Source organism: Thermobia domestica, chromosome 4 (assembly GCF_964235325.1).
Source record: "Thermobia domestica chromosome 4, izTheDome1.hap1.1, whole genome shotgun sequence".
Lineage (NCBI taxonomy): Eukaryota > Metazoa > Arthropoda > Insecta > Zygentoma > Lepismatidae > Thermobia > Thermobia domestica.
Window position 1 is genome coordinate 51,789,064 of NC_137457.1, and position 21,563 is coordinate 51,810,626.

The 21,563-nt window shown below is 33.2% G+C and overlaps 1 long non-coding RNA gene across 1 annotated transcript in view; it reads left to right on the forward strand.

Annotated features, from left to right (window-relative positions):
- Positions 1 to 21,563, forward strand: part of LOC145682760 (uncharacterized) — a 780,074-nt gene that overhangs the window by 134,759 nt on the left and 623,752 nt on the right. Inside the window, exon 2 of the long non-coding RNA XR_014130953.1 lies at positions 11,795 to 11,869. This is a non-coding gene — a long non-coding RNA (uncharacterized LOC145682760). The remainder of the gene's footprint in view (positions 1 to 11,794; positions 11,870 to 21,563) is intronic.

Sequence of the window (21,563 nt, forward strand, 5' to 3'; positions counted from 1 at the left end):
ACTATCTAATCGTTCTAACGTGCCTCCTAAAGATTTTAAACAGGCATCCGATGTAATTATAAAGGGTTTATTCAAATCTGCAAGTTTCAATACTACATAAGCTTCAAATAATTCCTTTATCTGATCTAAAGCTCTTTGCTGTTCTTCTCCCCACTCAAATTTACACTTCGATGAACGAAGTCGAGTTATCGGTTCCATCACATCATGAAAGTTTGGTATAAACCTACTATAAAACTGTAAAAAACTAGCTAAGCTAATCAAACTTTTATGATTTTTCGGTGCAGGTAATTTCCTGATAACTTCTATTCTAGAAGGATCCATACATAGATTTCCGTTTTCAACAACAAATCCCAAATATGAGATCTTTTTCTGAAATAATGCAGATTTATTAATCGACAATGTTATACCAACCTCATTAAACTTCTGCTAAATCGACTCAATTAGCTGTTTATGACCCTCTATATCTTTACTTACTGCCACTATATCATCAAAAAACCAATCCACACCTTGTTCTTTCAAAGGATATAGCAAATCAGTTAAAACCTTTGACAAAATAAATGATCCTGAAGATATACCAAAAGGCACATACTTATATTCAAATAAACCGCGATGAGTTAAAAAGGCGGTATATTGAGTCGAATTTTCACTAAGTTTCAAATGATGATATGCTGCGTGAACATCAAAATGGCTGTAAATAACTCCCTGTGATAGACTAGCTAACACATCTTCCATACGAGCAGTATATTGTGCATTTAAACACAAACGAGAATTTAGAGATTGATAATTCACAACAAGCCTTTTACTTCCTGACTTATTGTTGACAAGAAAACAAGGAAAAGCCCACTGGGAATTACTAGGACGAATTATTCCTTGAGCAAGTAAATCATCCAAAATTACATCCATTTGCTTTTGTTCTGCCCGCGAAAGAGGGTAAGGTTTTTTCCGTATAGGTGTATCGTCTTTTAACAATATTTGATGTTCAAATCCATTAATACATCCTATCTTATTACTAAAAACATTAGGATATTTATTTATTAAATTATCAACATACCCTTGTAAAGTATGATCCTGTTCCAAGAAACTAGGGTCTACTGTGATTGGTGACAATGCTGATGGCCGCTGTTCAAAATTCCCTGACCTCTCCGGATACAATGAAGAAAAAGTCTCTCCTGGGTTGGCAACAATGGGAGGATCCAAGGGCGCTGACGATATGGAAACCTTGCAGACCCCTGGCGACGAAGTCATTTTCCTTTCTCTACAACCGTCCATCCTCATAAACAAATTGGCATAAGCAGAAGCACCATCGATACAAAATAAATCGCTTTGCGCAGAATAAGAATTATCTTTATGGGAGGGGGGTGACAGATTTTAAGTAAGGGGTACCACGGCACGTTCTTGTTTCAATAAAAGTTTGTTATTGTCAAAGTCTATCTGAGCACTTATAAATTTTAGTTCCTGGACTCCTACGATAAATGTAGGTTCTAAACCTTCCACTAGAAAGAATTTCAATTTGTAAGTTTTCTTATGAAATCTAATAAATAAGAAAACACAGGAATTCAACTCGATCTTTTGTCTGTCCACACCTACTCCACTAAATTTTTGCTCATAGAGACGCACAGGATTATTTAAAGTTTTATTCCACTTCTCAAAGTACTGTTTATACACCAAGGAAACTGAGCTACAACTGTCAAGTCCTCCTTTTAATTGTTTCCCCATAATAAAGGCATTGACAAATGCTGCAATTAAGTTCTTAAATGTTCCTTTGTTTGGATTCTCAATCTTAACCTCCTTAAAGTTTGAAGAAAGTTTATTAACTGGACCTTTATTGACCTTACTTGCTTGGGAACGAACCCGGGACCTCTCACTATTTGTAACACTGCGTACCCGCTCACCGCTTTCAATGTTCAACTTAGCTATACATTGAGAAAGTTTATGTGGGCACTGAGAAACTCTATGATTTCCTTGACAAAAATAGCACTGAACTACTTTTCTTCCTACTGTTTCCTTTTGTTGATGTTTAACTAAACTATTGTAAACAATTAAGTTCCGCTGATGTAACTCATATTTTTCCACTTCTGCTTTCACAAATTCCAGAGATACTGGACGATTATATTTAAAAAAAGTTCATAACGTATTTGAGGCTTCATCCCATTTAAAAGAATGTCAATTAATGTTTGTATATCTTCTCTCCCGTGTGTGATCACATAACTATCCACCACACTCTCGACGTGAGATACTATATTAACCTCCGGCTTTTGCAAACAATAAATATATTTACGTTCTATTTGTTGTTTACCTATCGGGGTCACAAATTTTGAATACAATAGGTAACTAATATGTACCCACTGATTTGAACCCTTTATCAAATTAGATAACTCATGATTGATAAGGCCACTACTCCTTCCTAAAGCTATAATAAACAAAGCTTCTTTCGGGAACAAGTTGAGTTTCATAATCTTATAAATCTCTAATAAGAAAAGAAAAATCATTTCGTCTTTAGTTCCATCACAAAAAGGGATTCTTTTTATTTTTTCCGAAAAATTCTCATTGGCAGCTGATACTGCTAATTTATTCATATCCACAGAGAACGGCATAAAATTATGTAAATATGGCTTACTACGTTCATTCTCTGTATTGATTTGCTTATCAATTTTCCAACAGTCTTTTTCATTTAAAGCAAAACAGCTCTTATCTACCACAGGTGCGCTGAAACCAGTTTGCCTTAACTGACCTACCGCAACACTCTCACTCTCATTCCTCAAATCGTGAGTCGTTGCACCTGCCATGGTCGAAGTGTAAACACTGCTGGTATCTGAATCTAACAACGGTGATAAACTACCAGCTGTTTGTGGCTCAACTGCCCTACAGTAACTGTCCCTATATCTTTCGTTTTCTAAAAACGAAAAATCTTGCTCCCTCAAAAAAGGATTTAATGGATTAGATATTATCAAACCACCATCTCCATTAGGAAAATGATTTAAATTTAACTGGCCCTGATGGGTACGTTCACTACTCGTATCTGACATGTTTCTGGTTCGAACTCCGCAATATATAAAACTCAACTCTCACAAAATTCTTTCGATATGTTACCAAACAAGTGATATCCTGACAAGTAAGAACTAGATACGTGTATCGTAACAAAATTAACTACACTGGTGCTAGCAATACTATATTTCATGTAGATGAAAAACAGAACCTGCTTTCCCAAATCTATCCTTCCTACTACTTAAAATAATAATATCTCTACTAATGAAAAATAAGAAGGAAGACTTTAGCTGTTGAATTTGTGTAACGCGATCTCAACCCTTTACTCGTACAAATGATTGAATGGAGCCGTCGTTAGGTAGAACAAAAGTACCCTTCGGGCACATCCACACTTAAAACGTATAGCAGGTTCAGAAATTAAATTATTTAATGCATAAACAATGTTAATTAAATATATAGTAATCCTGAGTTCAAAAATATTAGAGCAAATGCAGCTACTATTCATAAATATACTTAATAGTATGGTTAATCGGGAAAATAATATTCTTTGTTCTATTCATTAACTTTATAACAAATTCAATAAAGTAATACATATAATGACTGCTAATAAAGAATTCCATCCAAAAAGGCTACTTCAATAGACAAATATTTCTCCAGCAAATAAGCAGATAACCTTAACTTCCTAGAAAATTACATATAATCTGTAAGAATTTTTTAAATCTGAACAATTCTTAGTTACTTATATCAAACTTATTTCTTTATAATTAATAAATACAGTAATTAACTCACCAATATTTTGAATGCAATATTCCTCCTTGTTATTTGCATACTATATGCATGGAACTTCACACAAAACATGTATTAACAGGATCAAATGGAAACACACTTTTTTTTTTAAACGTAGCACCAAATAACTATAACTTATTTCACACATACACCGATCCTCAATTGAATTCTTAGAATATAATAATATCACGTAATAAGATTTTAACTTTCAGAACTATGCTTTCAAGATACAAAATAGCAACTGGTTAACTGGTTTTACCCATTTCGAACAAAATTCGAAACTCAGGATAGCTCAGACTTCTACCTTTCGATTCAACAGCCAAAGTGCTGTTGCCTATAGACAGAAATTAAACGTAGGAAGATAGTTCGCACAAATTCCGTTGTTGGCGCTGTTATAATGTGAAGCTGATTTACTTTTTTTTTAAACTCTAAATAAACATCTCGTTATAAATGGAACTCACATCAGTTATGCAAGAGTATTTTTAACGTTAAAAAACTGTAGCTGTGGGCGGTACGAGTACAAAACAGTAGCTATTAATCATTTCTAGTGCTCAAGGATTTTATTGATTTTTCAGTTGAAAATTTTTTTTCCGAAGTCCATAAAACACTTGTAGAACACTTGAGACTTTTAGCTGCAAGCTTTCGAGAAAACGTCCCTGCCCTGGTAATAGTTGAATTGAAAATCCTTCCACTAATGTAGAAATCCAAGACATAGATTCTACAAGATCTCTAACACCGAACGAGAACAGCTATTGGAGCTATCGTGCGATACATCATGAAAAAGCGTTCTCAAAGAAAATGAGCTTTGTAGCTTTTGGTTGTGTGTGCGTTGTGAGAATGAAGAGTTGTCTAAAAGAGCACTGCTACATTTGATGCCTTTCCCTACAACTTACTTATGTGAGCACACCTTTTCTTCCCTTCGCAGTATTAAAACCTTAAAGAGAAGTCGCCTTAAGGTGTAATCGGACCTAAGATTGATGATGATAGAACTGATTCCAAAGATTTCAATGCGTTATGAAAAATACAAAGAATTTCATTACTCACATTAGTGACCCCATATTTGAGAACATTGTTTATCAAGTGGGTTTCCTTTTTTTAAAAAGCCAGTCTTGAAAGTTAGTGTATTTCCAATTGAAATTTCGTTTTTTAGGAAGCAATAATATATCTTAGAATAAATTACTTATTTTACTATTTTTATTGATGTTTTTTTGTCAGTGATAATGTTAATTAGTATATTTTTTAATTTCATGTGATTTTTCAGATAGTCCGCACACTTATTTTTCCAAATGAAGAGGGAGTACGCGTTTTCGGAACGTTTGAGAACTAAATTTAGATACCAAATTTAGATAAATCCTTGACGGCTATGCTCGAAGCCATTCTACTCGTATCGTCTATTTAGGTTCTTTCCTTTTTTTTTTTTTTTTTTTTTTGCTGATGCGGTAGTAAGAAGTCTGTATGTCATGTTTTGATTGGGCTATAGGATATAAATACACTTACCAACTGGTCAATATTTGTTCTCACTTCATTCTTTCTTCTACGATTATGTAAGATTATTACAGCGAAATTTTCAAACAGTGGACATTTCTTTCAAAGAATTGCTGACTTTTTATTTAAAAGCTGAATTTTTTACATATAAATTTGAAAACATTTTACCTTATAATTGTGTGGATGATGTTGAATCTGCATTGGTTCTTGTAGTTGCCCCAGCCAGCATTTTTTGACCGAAGTAATACATTATGTTGTTGGAACAAGTATTTGTAGAATTCTTCATAATTCATGTGTGAAACTACGTACATTTTAGAACACTGACCGATCCCGTTGCTGACTGTATTAATTAGCGTTTATACTCTAAGAATTGATTAGAGAAAACATTCTTTACTCACTGAATTACCGTACTGCTAAAGTCGGAAAGAAAAGTTGATGAAGTTCACTGGAAATTCCAGTGGTATTTTATTTCAGTAAAATGCCAATAACTACTCTTCAACAAGAGTTAAATTTTCATTAGAGACTAAGTACTCATATAAGAAAAGGAACATATAATGGGTTATTAGGACTAGGCTGTATGCTATACGCCTATGCTTATACAATTACTTACATACAATTACTTGGCATGGTTGAAATCTTGATAACATTTTATTCACATGAAATAAATATGATGTGCAGGCTGTTAGTTCCTGAGTTAGATGAGATCAAATTTGAAGTTTCGGCTTCGACAGTTTCCGAGAATCAATCTTAATAATGAGTTGATTTAAAAAAAACAATGAAGGACAATTCTCTATAACAATTGAGAAACATACTAATGTTTCAAGCAAAATATTGCACCAATAGAAATATGATTAAATGTCAGACTACTCAAAAATAATTTTAATGAAGTCTTAACATTGAAAAATCACATAACGTCGGAAGTGCTCGGCCAACCCTGGAAGGATGGCAACCCTAATTTCACTGAAATTGCCTGTGAAGAAATGTTCTATTCCGTTATCTCACCAATACTTTTCATTTACAAATATTGATATGATTAAAATGTTTGACATAGGTTGGTAACTACTTGTTTACTAACACGATGAAACACAAAAACTATTCTCCAATTTAGATTAAATTCTAGATCTCGGATACAAATTCAAAAAAACTTTGTAGATTGTGATTCTGATCCGATCATTTCCACCTCACAAGTCGGCAATTTTGTTATATAGCAGACATATACACGTTCGGCGCAAAACGCGGATTTGATTCCCGGCGGGAGCTCATGAAGTTCGATTGCCAGGGTTAATCAGCAGGTTCACTTTTAGCAGTATTTCGATATTTTCAAAGTTAACCTTCCAATCCCAGATACTCACCTACAATCTCTTAAATCCCAGATACTTAACTGAAATCGTACAAATTTATATAGTTGTGGATTTGTATCGTAGAAAAATCATATTTGTATATTTATAAATTGTAGTGCTATAAAACATATATGACGCTTTGTAAGAGGACAGTAGCTACTTATATTTAAGTTTATAACTCCAAGCTGCATAATCGAAAAAATAAAGAAAACCTGTGAATTTCAGTATATTTTTATCTAGTGCACTATATATATTAGTATCGTTCAACTACCAAATATGACCAAACTATGTTAAAGGTGTCAACCAAATGCGGTTTGTATGGTAAATTACGACATTAAAAAATAACGTTTTATTGCTTCAAAGATACAGACGTAAAATTTTCTCCTGTTCTGACTGTTGAGAACATAAACAAAAACAGTTAGTAACATTTCTTCTTTCAGTTTAATGTCACAAAACTTTTAACTTTAAGGACATGAGTTACCTTCCGAGACGGGCCCGGTGTCTAAATGGTAATATTTATCATATCCCTTCTTTCTCCTGTATTTTAAATCTGTTTCAGTTTGTATGCAAAACATCAGGACGGTTTATGTTTTTCTCAATACAGAAAAACATCCTTCACTTAGCTCATTTGCAACGAAAAATAATTAGTATGCAACAATCTGCACACATTACTCTTGTTTTTAAAGTAAGAAAATCTTCTCCAGCGCTTTACCAGGAGATACGGTTCGTAGTATTGAAGCCACATCACCTCTCTGCACCGTCATGCTTACTGTTTGGATTAGGAAGCTGGTTGCTCTTTCATTACCGGATAACTGTATGATGCGTTTCCCTAATTGCTTTATGATTTTTAGGTCTTCCCTTCCCTACGAGCCACCGGATTCTCCTGCAACTCGTACGAATTTATATTTTTACATAAGGTTGTATTTTCTTCTTTCCTCTATCTCTTTCCGACCTGCTGCATTGCCCGCCTGGATTGAAAAGAAAGGAAGGTAGGAAGGTGCAAAAGTGTCTGTGCATGAGAAGTCCCAAATTAAGGCTTTACCTTTCTTCCAAGGAATTAAGGATATCCCATCTTTTCTTTTTCCATCTGTTCTACTACAGCCATTTGGCTCCTTTATTGCCGGTACACCTGCGGAGATGAGTGCTCTCACAATGATGTCGTTGTAGTTCGAGTGTCAAGGATGTCTCTCTGTGCTTTCTATGTAGTCCTTTTTTGTCAACAGAATTTTTGCACGCTTGTTATTTATCGGGTTGGCAAATATCTGCCCACAGTCTTAACGCAATTCCTATTCTAAAAGATTCATCATTCAGGTGAAGGACTAGAGGACGTAAGGGCAAAGGTTTGAGCCAAGTACCTGCCTCAATGGATGATGCAGTTTTCAGTCTGGCCTTGTCTTCTGTGTTGTCGGAAGACTGTAGTAAATATGAAAAATTTGATTGTATGATAGGTTCTTCCCATGTGGATTGTTTAGCCCTGAAACTGAAGTCGGATAAATCGGAGGCCACAAACAACGACCATGTGGACGAGCAATCTTGAACTTCAGAATCCCAGTGGAGATTGCTAATCTGTTGGAGATGTGATTTTATTAGACATTGAGAGCCGTAGAATGATGCCAAGAAGGTGGGAATAGCCAAATCTAAGGCTGTTCAAATGGCTAATCTAACATTATTAATTGGGAGAGATACCTGAAGCCATGTGCTATCCTCAAGGACACAATTTAAGATATACTCCAAAACAGATTTTATACTGTTGTCATACCTTTCTAATAAATCCTCTTCTTTCCATGAAGGTGAACATCGCAGGATATATAATAATCTTGGGATGGAAAATGATGTTCTTAGTAAGTAAAAGACAGAATGAGCAGACATTGATGATATCTGTGAGAAATATATGTGTAACTGGTTAATCTTCTCAGTTAATAGAGTTGTCATTGTTTCAGCTGAGGTAGCAGCTCCAAGGAGGAAAACGTTTGATGGCGACATGAATTGGATACCTAGAGCTACTTGGTTATATCACGAAAACAGTGTACCCTTTTGTTCATTTGTAGTTTCAAGAAAGCTGATTTCGCATTTCGAGAAATTTAGTTGCAGACCAATTGCAGCTGCCTGTGTGTTGATCGTTTTCAAAGTATTTAATACAATAGCCGGATCTCCAGCTATTGCACCATCATCGAGGTAGCAGATATTTAAGTCTCTCTTGATATTATTGACTATAGGTTGCAATGTTACGGCAAATAATGCTGGAATTAAGGATCACCTGGTTGAACTCCTCTTTCTGATAAGATAATATCTTTGCCATACTATAAATTCTAGCTTGCTGGTTTCAGCAAAGATTAGGTGTACATACGGATATATCGAAGGAAAATTTTCTTTGACGACAGATAGCATTGTATACCTGTCTATTTCATTGAATGCATTCCTAAAATCTATTTTTAAGAAAGCTTTGGGTTTTTGGTGATGGTATGAGTAATAGATAGGTGCTGTATGTGCTGCCGCTTCAGCACCATGTTGAATACCTACTCCAAGTTGGTTTGGAGCAAGTAATTGGAGTAGTGGATGTTTAATCATACCACAGATAATCTTGGATAGAAGTCTGAATTTGAAGTACATCTGATGCTGAGAAGGAGAATAGATAAGTGGAAGGTCAGATGGCGGAAATAGATATCCAAGAGCTAGAACATAGTGTTTATAAGGAAGTATGTGGAAAAGAACAACACTCTAACAGGTCTTCGGATCAATCAGTGAGACATAAAAAGCTGATCAAGAAAGCAGAAAGGCAGCTCACGTGGGACACCATAATAAGGAGAACTAAAGAATTGGAAGACAAGAAGAAAAAGACTGAAAAAGACTGGATATTAAAGACAAGTTTTCAACATTTGTGAGAGAAGTGATGAGACATCTGGAAAATTAGTGAAAGAAATTTAATGTGAAACAGAGAGAAAGTTTGAAGAAAATGAAAAAAAAACTTGGATAGACTGAGTAGAAAGAAGTAAGTGCAAATAGCGTAATAGTAACTGGAAATGTAAAATTAACAGAACAAATAAGGAAATGTTTGGAATTTAGCTAGAGGTTTAAGATATAGATCGGAAACAGAAAAGAATAAACCACATTAGTCAATATTGTTGATAAGGAAATGTTGCCAAGCACACAAAGAGTGTGCGTCTTTACAACAATAGAAAAAAACATGGAAAATAACATTATAAGTAAATAAAAAAAGGTAAATAAATAAATAAAAGTCCCTAACGCTGATATTGGATAATATGTATGCATGATTGGTGAGTATAAAAGAGCTGCTAAGCATAGCTTACAGACTGAGCCTGGTAGTAGAGATTGTAATGAACAACTAGGAAGAGAAAGTATAAAAAGGAGGAAATATCTAATATCATTTTGAAGAAATGTAAATGATTGCCTTGGAATATGGAAATAAACAAAGCGTCATTTGGAGAAATTTGCATTAAGAAATATGGGAAGAGTAAATGTATGAGAGAGATACTAAAAATTACCTTATTGTATTTACGAAACAAGAAATGTCGTATTGCTAGGAGTGTTTCATCTAAACTATTGATTCTTCAAAAACTGTATAGGACCTTGTTGCGTTTAGTCGCATAATAATAATATTTGTTACAAAATATTGTTAATAAAATCTCCATTTTAAATGACAATAAGAGAAATAGCTCTAAATGTTTTACCCGTTGTCCTCGAGTTATCTATCCCTGGAAGGTCTCATACTTTCCCTTTCATTGCGCTGGTTGTGCCTGTATGCTCCTCTGGGGTATGCAGGTAGCGAGCGAAGTATTGTTCCAAATAAATGAATTGATTGTAGTTCGTTCTAAATTTGCTGCGACTTGATAATATGGGGAAGTGAACTGAAATTGTGTTAACTTAGTGGAAAGAGGGACTGAGATTTATCCATAGTATCGGTTAAGAAGATTCTGGCCAAATCTAACCAGTAAATTAGTATTCTTTTTAAATAAATGAGTGGTTGGTGCTGGTTCGTATGGCAGATTTAAGTCTTGTTAGAAAACTATTATATTTAGGTCATATCTTTTGACTTAACAGCTATTTAAGTGCTGGGGTAGCTGCTTGCTAACCTATTTGAAGTAACCAGTTAATTGTAACTACCAAAAGAAGCATAAAAAACACATAAAGAAATTAATTTCTTTGAATATAGTATTTTATTAGTTTAACAACCGTTATTGTTCTTTGGTCTGGGGATTTTTACTCCTTTTGTCCTCTATCAAACAAAACCTTGAAGAAAGAGCTTAAAACTACTTGTTACCTACTGTTGAGATGTATTTAACAGATTTAAGTGAAGTCGAATATTATTTCGATTTCATATGTATTTCTTGTTATTAAATTTGTTCATATTATAATAACATTGTTATCTGTTTTGGAAAATAGACTGCTGTAATTGCCACTATAACTGGTAACTTGCTTTACCGCTTACAATCATACAAGGTCACTGTTTTCGTTAATTTTTTTTTGTCTCTGTGTGTGTATGATAGTTTTGGATTTATCTCTTTAATACCAAATAATTCAGTACTTAGAATTTTCGGTGGCATATAATCATATATGTGTTTATTTCGCAACAACCTTTTTTACAGCAAATTTTATGCTCTTTCTTTGGAGAATAATATGTTTTGAGCTAGAATGTAAGGGATCCGAGTTTTTTAAAAATTTTATCACGCTATTTTAGGAGGATTCTGGTATAGGCCCCATTTAACCAAGATCGTGGCACTAGCGGAAACCTGACTATGATAGAAATGCGGTTTGCTATTTAGTTGATCTAATACACAGGTTTGTCAAGTTTTGAAAACTACCTCACTTAATGCAACCAAAACCTAATTATTCACTGGACTACTGGTTTTAAATCCCTGTTCGTGTGAGAAAACAAACATGCTTAGGATGACTTTGGTTTTGTAAATCTTTGATCTGCATTTTAAGTTTTCTTAATACTAAATATAACATTTTGTGTTATGTCGATTTCTCGTTTACAGAGAAGAGTTATGAAACATTTTTTTCTAATTACACAAGATTTGCAAAGTAATCATAAAATATAATTTACATAGAGAAATGTAAATTATAATATATATAACAATAGAATTGAATGGTTGTTTTGGTTCTTATTTTCAAAATATTTGTGTGTGAACTGAGCTTGTTTGTAATTTTCTATTGTAACACCATTGATTACCTTACAGAAATACATCAGTTGCTTAGTTGGCACATAGAGTGGAAGAAGCTTTCTATATTATTGCCAGCGTTTCGTGAATTTGGTAATGTATTTTTTTATATTTCATTTAGTAGAAAACTTGAATATTATTAAAAATAATTATAAGTTCTATTACATCATCACTAGGATTAGTTTATGTTGAAATTATGTTTAGAATTATTCTCCACTGAAACTTTCTTCCAAATTAGGAAAAATTGATTAACATGCATTACTGAATTTAGCTATTAGGCTTTTAACTTTTGCCTAGGTTTACTTTATTCTTAGGATTTTGTCCATACATTTACACTATATCCTTTCCAGAAGTCATCTCACCATTGTTTCCCTCCTCAAAATTTAGTAAAAGAACGCTAATATTCTTTAGAGTACCAAATATTGGAAATCCTAAAATGTAAGTATGTCATACTGTAAAATATGTGCTAAGATATATTGAAAGGTATTTACTAACGTGATAAATTCACATAATTATGTCAGAAGGGCTAAGTGAAGAAACACCGTTTCGTGCTAGGACTTGAGGTTAAATATAACTTCCATTCCAGCAGCGGAAGGTTGCCAAGCGCTCTTGTTTATCGCTCAGCAAAGACGGATTTCTTTCAATCTCATGTTCCGTAGATGTAGACAGTCTTGATTATTTTATTGTTTTGATTTTTTCTTGTTAGAAGGAATTGGTTTGATTTTTTCTTAAACAATAATTGCTCGGAAGGAGGCTGACTACTTGAACTTATAGTTTTCTGATTTTCATTAAGTGATTGTTCAAAAGAATATCAATAGTACATGGATCACTAGTAAGAGTGCTACTTGATTCAGTGTCAATGTTTTCTTCAATTACTCGTTCTTTAGTATGTTTCATGGTTAATTATCCTCCGTAATTTTGCGGTCTTATTTTCAGATTTTATTATATTTTGCCAATTTTAAATTATTTTTATGTTTTTTATGGCTTATATAGTACCCTGTCATGTTACTTGTTAACTGAAATCTCTTACATGATAAATTTGAATATATTATTTTCTTACTAGAAACTTTTATTTTTGTAGCTATCCAAGTTTTGTTATTTGTTATTGAAATTGGGCAAATTCTCTACGAAATGCCTCATTGAAGTAACGAGTGTATGCGTCATGGAAAATGTTACAAGCTTCCTTTAAGGCTTTTTGATGTATATTTCCTCCCAGCTTTCACGACTAGGTAGAAAATTTAAATGGAAGATATTCGTTTCATTAAAAATTCTTGTGTATGCGGATTTGACTTTCGAGTGTGTTTTGATTAACTTTTTATACAATGAAAAGATTTAAATGAAATAATTGAGCTTAATGATCCGATAAACCACTCTTTATGACTCTAACTGTGCTGTTTATATATATTTTCGTTATAAAGTAATTGATCGATTACGCTACGACTATGATAAGTTGTACTTGTAGGTACATTGACCATTCATGTTAAATAATACGTATTTAAGAATAGGTTGAGTTGGTCATCGATATCAGTTAGAAGGAAATTTATATTCAGACCACCTACTGTAACAGGATGTTTATTAGACTGAGCAAAAAGTCCATAGTTAATTCACGGTTTTCAATAGAAATATTCAGATCGCTGTGAGGAGTTATATAATCACATATTACAAACAGGTCATGAGTCTTAGTGAAATACATAATCATAAATTAATTCGAAACTATGGTATCTATACTGGTAAGAATGTGCTTTCTTGTTGATTTTTTCTCCGTTGCTGAAAGAACAATGGAAGCAGGTACAACGCACAAATAAAATGATCCATCCATGCAGTAATGAGAAAAGAGAAGAAGAAAAAGGAGTTGAATTCCATTGTCTTTTAAAGTCAGTTATATTTCAACTGACGTAACTCTCAACGTGTGCTCATATTAGCTTGTAGGCTAACAACTAATCCTGTAATCGTAATATACTCAGTTCGATTACAACATCCTTTATTCTTTTCAGTTTTTAATGATATTATCATTAGTTCATAGATATTTCCTTTAAATAATTATAATTCAAGAAATCACTTGTATATGTGTATATATTTAACGAATCAATCCAAGACATAAGCTTGTTTTAATAATTTCATTTTAAATGGGCGTCTAGACTGAACGTCGGTATATTATACATTTATGTTAAATACTAATTAAGCAAAACTTGTAATGGCAATACAACTCGTTTCATGTAGCTTACAGGCTATAAAGAAAGCTGAACTCCAGAATAATCAACCAAATAAGATTCAAACTGTGTAACTAACGACGATTTATTAGCTTTGCTATTAAATGTTTGTGTTTCGAGTACAAATTGGAACTATTAAGCTTTTCCATTAGAAATAACCTGTAGTATATACTTGTAAATTCGTAACTATAATGAAAATTCCACACATTCTTGTACCATTTAGAATAAGACTGATATTGTCATATAACGATAAAGTTTCCTTATTGTTTTACCAACATTTTCAATTATCTCATTCAAAATTTTCAAATAATTTCAATATGTAGTCGGTATGTCATAGTCACTACCATACGCCTATTGATATATTTGTACTAACATCAAAATAAGAAGACAACCCTCTTGAAACAAGGTCGAATAGATAGGATTATACTGCTAACCGAGGATCATACCGGAATAACTAACTAGATTCGCAGCTTTTCTATTACGAATAATTTATATAGTAACATAGTATTCATAAATAGTTATCGTTCGTTTTATCATAATGCAGTACAATCTTTACTTAACATAACAAAAAGCATACAGCCTTTAGAAAAGGCTATGGCCTCTTTTCTCAAACCCGTTAAATATATATTTATTTAACTTAGACTATATTGCATTCTAAAGAGCCTCTTTTGGACACGAACTATCTAGGTCGGAAGTCAAAGGACGAATATTTAACCGTACATAACTTGTGCAATAAATTAAAATTCAGAACTAAATTGAACGCCGACCTCAAAGATCAAATATTAAACCAGATGTGAAGGACGAAACATATTAAAATTCAGTTTATATATTTGGTGTAGAGGTCTTAAATGAAGTATTTGACTGTGATAATTTCTTATACGGTACAACACTTTAAAATCTGTTTTTACATTAGTCGATGTATCATCGACTACTATATAACATAAAAATTTTGACCTCGATATCAAAGTAAAATATTTAATTTTGTATAGTCCATAAACAGTACTACATATTAAAATTCTGTATCCAAACAAAGCAAATCTCATTGTCTATTATATACGGGAAAAATTTTGAAAGATCAAATATCCAACCTTGTATAACTCGAAATTGTTACTATATATTAAATTATATTTACGGACTTAGCAATGTTACATTGACAACTATATACACCAAAAGTTGTGAACCTCGAGGTAAAATTTTAACTTTTCACTTGTTACAACATGTTGACATTTTGTTTGCTGTTTCATTGTAAGGACCACAAAGATTTGATATGAAAAAAGCTGAGATCTCAAATCAACTCTTATTGTCTTAAGTCAACTCAAATTTGTCAAACCCTATTTAACATACCAGGAATCTCTTCCTAAATGTTTCTATGTCAGTCTATATTTCTCTCTTTTTTCATCCTCTTTCAAGATTCCTTTTTGTGCAAAGTTCGTGAAATGGATCTATGTAGAAGCAAGTAGTTCAATCAATAAATTTAAAAATTTCTTTCCTTTATTTCTTTCTTAATTTTCTTCCTTTTACTTACAAGCTTGATTTTTTTTAAATATTTATGTAGCTGATGCAATTACAACCATTAACATTACCACTAGTTCTACTAGTTCCAAGTTTCTTTGATATTGAAATATTTAATTTCAGTGCGACATCTTGGAACTTCGTAGTACTTCGTACATTTTTTTCCTACGAGACGAAATAATATGTCACTCAAATAAACCAAGAGGGGTCATTTCAAAATGTTCAAAAATTTTCAATTTGTACGAAAACAATTTAAATTTTTAACCACTTCAATTGCCTGTATTGCGACAGTTTCAAATTTTAAATTTAATGAGCACATAATTCTGTATTTTTTCTACTCCGAAGCCAATTTGTACCAATGTAAGAAACTAAGGTTGATCATCTAAAATTTGAATTGCCTATTTTCATGCGCCGCTAAATCTCCAATTTTGTATTTTAACTAACACAGAATTCTCTACAATTGTCGGATGTCTGTAGCAACCAGCACAAATGTACTATTCGGATAAGCGATGAAGAGTCATTACAAAACTTGCGGACCAATTTTGTATTCCAAATTTTCAAATCAAAATTTAGCTAATTCAAAAATGTGTACCAGCCTCATATCTTTTTATACATATAATAAAAATGTAGCATTTAAATAAGCAAAGGAGAGCAATATTATACTTTGTAGTTTCGTTTAGTTTAGTGTGATCATTTCAAATTCAAACTTTAAGTAACTAACTCAGTACCTTCTTACTGAATATTTATGTTCTATGAATTTCTAATTATACATATTTAATAATCTGTATAAAGCGTGTCCAAAATGGGGTCTATAGAATGTAATTTAGACAAAGTAAATCTATTTTGTAAGGTTTAAAAATCAGATTATTATCTTTTATAATATATGGATAATTTCTACTATGATAAATTGCAGTGAATAAATAATGCCTCGATAGTGCAATTGTGTTACATAGGGGTCGATATAAGGCTTACGGTTTTCTTGTGTAATTTGTGCTATGCTAAATAGATACTCAAAAAAAATTGTAATAAAATAAAGCCATCTGCTATGCTAAATAAGCGTTAAAAGTGTGGTTTATCCTTTCGTAACAGAGTCTCCGTTTAAAATAATTTGTACTGTGTCATTTAGGAGTTGAGAATGTGTTGTAGTCCTTCATAAAAACGTAACCACACATCTATAGTTATAGTGTAAACTCTACTATGGTAAAAATTGGTTGACGAAATGTTTTAGTAATTTCTATTTACAATTAATAGAGTTATTTAAGACAGTTTTCTTAGCCTGTACAAATTCCTTGCCTTTAAATAGTGGTTGAAAACGTGCTCGTGCTCTTGCTTAAGTTTATTTTGGTAACATGGGGTGGAAATTATGCTCGTGCTTTTGCGAAAAATTGGTGAAGATATTCTTGTATCATTTCATAATATGGGGTAGGAAAATGCGCTTAATTCCTTTTACTGTTCTTATGCTCAATTTTTGCTTTTAAACTGTTGAAAGGTGCTCATAATAATTTATTAGATTCTTATATAATTTTAGTTATGCTAAAATAATATTTTGGTATATGTGTTCATATTCTTTCACTATCATTTCTGATGTGTTAAGTGTGTGAAAATGTGCTTAGTGGATGATAAACGAGTCTTAATCTTTGTCAGCATATCAGAAAGGGGCCGTACAAGGGCCCATTTTAGCATACGTTATGATGTGTAAATTCCCAGGAAGATATTTTTCGGGAATATTTAAGTGAAGATTCCTCAAAATTCCTCAAGTTGGGAGTTTACGTGCACTCACGTCGAAGATTATTGTCGCATGTCTATAAATATGTTGTTAGAGAAATATAATTTGATAACGAATTCGACCGGTATTTGTTATAAATTTAGATGTGTATAATCGGCGATTACATATACGTCGAACATTTTATGTAAATAAGAAAAATACAAAGAAAATGAAACTTTCTTGTCGATTAGCAACATTTTCTTTTACTCATTCTAATTTTCGTATTTATATTTCTTTTCCTATGAAATTTAGAAGAAATACACATTTTCTGATTATACACATACTATCAGTATTAAAAGTATCCTCCAAAATCATTATCGACTTATATTTTTACAAGAAGACAGTTTTCATATCACAGTATTACTGTTGTCTCCAAGTGTATATTTACTTACAATATGTCCTATTGAAGTAAATATGTGTGAAAAATGGTATACCTAGTACACATACATAACCAATAAACAGTTTAAATTTATATGTAAGTGGATTTTCTAAACTTGACTCTACTACTGTTATTATAAACATGTTAAATTTCTAAATGTTATAAACAAATTAGGTTGGGTAACTGCCAGAAAAAACAGGTCTCACAATTAATCAACATTTGCAAATACATATTTATATTCACAATATCTCCAAGACACTTATATATCTTTTTAATTTTGCACACACACTGCCACACACAAAATTTATTTCAACCTATTTCTCAAACTTTTCTGGTATAATTCACATGTAAGGGAAATCTGATTTTTTTTTCAGACATTCGAGTCAGCAACAAGAGAAACACCAACGTCTATTTCAAACAGTTGTTCGGGTGTATTAATACTACCTATTTCATCTCTATTTCTACATAATTTCTACATTACTTTAAAAAGTAGTTTCTTTCCAACATTTGTAAGTTAGTACTTTGCTACTTTTTAGTACAAATTGAAATACAACTTTGAAGATCATATTAGTTATATAAAGTACAGGCAACGAGTTGAGCTCCTTCGTGGCTATGGGGTTAGCGTACGCGCTTCTGGCGTGGGAGACCCGATTCCCGGGGGGACCTCATGTGGTTTCGAATCCACGTTAATCAGTAGGTCCACGTCTCATATAGCCTTGCTGCTGAACGGGACGCTAAATTTAAAATCAAGTCAACTCAGGCAACGAATCTAGTTTTTTAACCTCCAAATTATTTATTTAAAACCTACAAGTAGATCATAATAAATGAAAATAAAGCAATTACTCACATGAACTCCCACATAATCGAAAAAATCCCGAACAATTTTAAAATGATCCTAGTAGCACTTCTTTTACGTTTCAGACGCTGAAAATATTAAAACGAATTCGAAAAGCATGCTTATGATCTAAAGTGGACAAGGTGATAAGTGGACAAGTCCCTTGGAGTGTAGATCTTAGCGTTGTCTGGACATGCTTTTATTATTTTCACCGTACTAAACTTGCAACCAGGATCATTTCAAAGTGTGGGAGATTTGTCTGCTTGTGTGGGACTTTCAGTCATTTGTGTAGCGGTTGGGACAATTTGTCGTGGGGGAGTTTTCGACGTTTCTGTGGCCTAATGGGGTCCTGCTACCAGTGGAGTTCAATTTGTATTTAAACGGCATCACAACTGATAACAATTACCTTAACTATGATAGAAATTTATGAATCCATATTACATTGATCTATTTCGATATTTTACGGTCACAAATCCAAAACACTGAGTGCCAATAATAGTTTATATGGTTGTAACACCACTGTTTTACGCGACCCCGAAAACAATCAATTCAACTCTAGTATCGAAAGTTTTCAATCGCTTTTATATGTTGTTCCCTCCTGCTACCTATTGGTGTGCTAGGTAAGTTACCCAAGCAGCACTCCTTTCCAAATTGCACTCCTTTCCAAATCCATTGTGTACGATTTATGGTTAAAACAACTTAAATCATACCAAAGGTAAGTAGGATCGCACGCACACACACACACACACACACACACACACACACACACACACACACACACACACACACACATACACACACACACACACACACACACACACATACATACATCCATACTGTTCCATAATTCGTGTAATTTTTTACAGCACTGGGAGAAGATGAAGTTTTCACACTATTAATATAAAATTTAGCACCCTTATTGAGAAATATCTACATTTTTCGATTTTCTAAACATAATAGGAGATTATTCATTTTAGCCCCCTTTTAGGGGTGTAAACACAAAAGTTCATTTTCCTTATGGGAGATTCAATGTTAAATTTTTGGAGCAGTTTTCTCAAATAGTTCTTCGCAAAGATTTTGCGGGAAATGAGTTGTATTTGTCACAAAATGCATATATTCTCATTCACAAAGCTAAAAAAGCCATCTCAAACATTATTTTGTGAAGGCCCTCCTTTTTGGGGCTAAGGAGCGTAAAAAGATGGTATGTGATGTGTTACCAAATTCCCAAAATTTATTTTCGGAGTGTCACTAAACGTCACATTGATCACGAATGTCACAGAATGAACGCCCAAATGCTCCTAACATGTAAACGTGACTGATAATGACATCCCCCTTTGAAAAATAGAAAAATCGCAATAAATATTCTTAAGTAGGGACATATGAGAAGAATGCATTTTTTATTTTATATTGTGAAATTTGGCATCATTGTAGTAAAGGAGTATGCGTTTTTGAAATCTGGAATGCTGCTTTGGTAACGCAGCGCCTTAGGGGGCATAGCGGGCGAAGCGTTAGATGATATATCTTTATAAAAGTTTAATTTTTTCCTTGTAATGCCAGTGAGCGTCAGAGTTTTCACAAATGTCACGGAATGAATATTCTAATGCTCCTTGCATGGATAGTGTCTTATGTAGGGCTATAGTCCCCTTTAAAAAAAAAAGACGATAAATATCCTTAGTAGGGACATACGAGAAGAAGGTATTTTTTGTCAATTAATGTGAAATTTGGCGTCGGTGAAGCAAAAGGGTATGTGTTTCTCATATCTGCTATATTATTTTGTTAATGTACTGGCTTAGGGGGGCACAGGGGGTGAAGCATAAGTTATTGGATCTTTATACAAATTCCAAGTTTTATTTTGGAAAATCCTATGTGTGTCAGATTATTCACAAATGTCAGAGAATTAATATTCTTATGCTCCTTGCATGTGGCAGTGACTGATATTGGGCTACAGCCACCCTTCCAAAAATCACATAATTTACGGTAAACATCCTTAACAAGGACATACGGGAAGGAGATAAATATGCTTTACAATTAATGTGCAATTTGCCATTATTGTAGAAGAATATTTTGATTTTTTTTAAAATTTTGAATCTAGTGTAAATGAATATCGTCTATCAGTGTAACAGATTGAGGATATAGCTTTGTTGTTTGGCATGACTGGAATAAAAAAATGTGTGTGTGTGTGTGTTAATCTCCGCTTCGTTCTTTTGGTCGTAGAAAAGAACGAGTAAAACGAATGGACTTCTTATGTTATTTATGCGCTGGTTCTGCATTTCTGCATGCTGTCACAGCTTTTATAGATTTGTAGTTGGAATATATGTTCATTGCATACCTCTGTAGGGTTGCGAAATATACCATAAGTTTCTGCATGTTGTCAAGCGGCTGATGCTACTGAGTTTAACTGGAATCGTAACTGGCAGTTGGAACTACAATATTCTGCGCAATCGTGTAATTTGTACTAAACTGAAAGTGCTCACTCGTCACCAAGTGCTCCGTAAACCATGGGTCAGTGTGTGTGTGTGAGAGAGCCGAAATGCAATCTTTAAATTTTAAGTCCCACCAAAATGCCGGATAAGCTGAGAGAGAGCGAAACACTGAGAAACCGCAGTTTCACTCTAAGGCCTAGAAAAAAGCAAAGACTATATTCGTATTTAACATGTCCGAAAACACCTACATACCGGCCAAATCGTTTAAAATTGTCTTAAAAAGTGTATATCTCACATAAATCGTAAGACCTAGGTCAAAGAATATGGTATTCGTAATCAGCGTGTCCGAAAACTCTATACGCCGAATTTCTTTCAATCGTTTAAATTTTCATTATAAAGGGCGAATCCCATATAAACTATAATACGTAGGTAAAAACATATATGTTATTCGTACTCAGCATGCACGAAAACCACTACAAGCCGAGTATTATCGAAATCGGTTGAAATTGTCTTCAAACGTACGCACCCCACATAAGGTATAAGACCTACGTAAAAACAAATATGATATTCGTAATCAACATGCACGAAAGCCTCTATATGATCAGTTTCATTACAATCGCTTAAAATTGTCATAAAAAATGCTTATCCCACATAAACTATAAG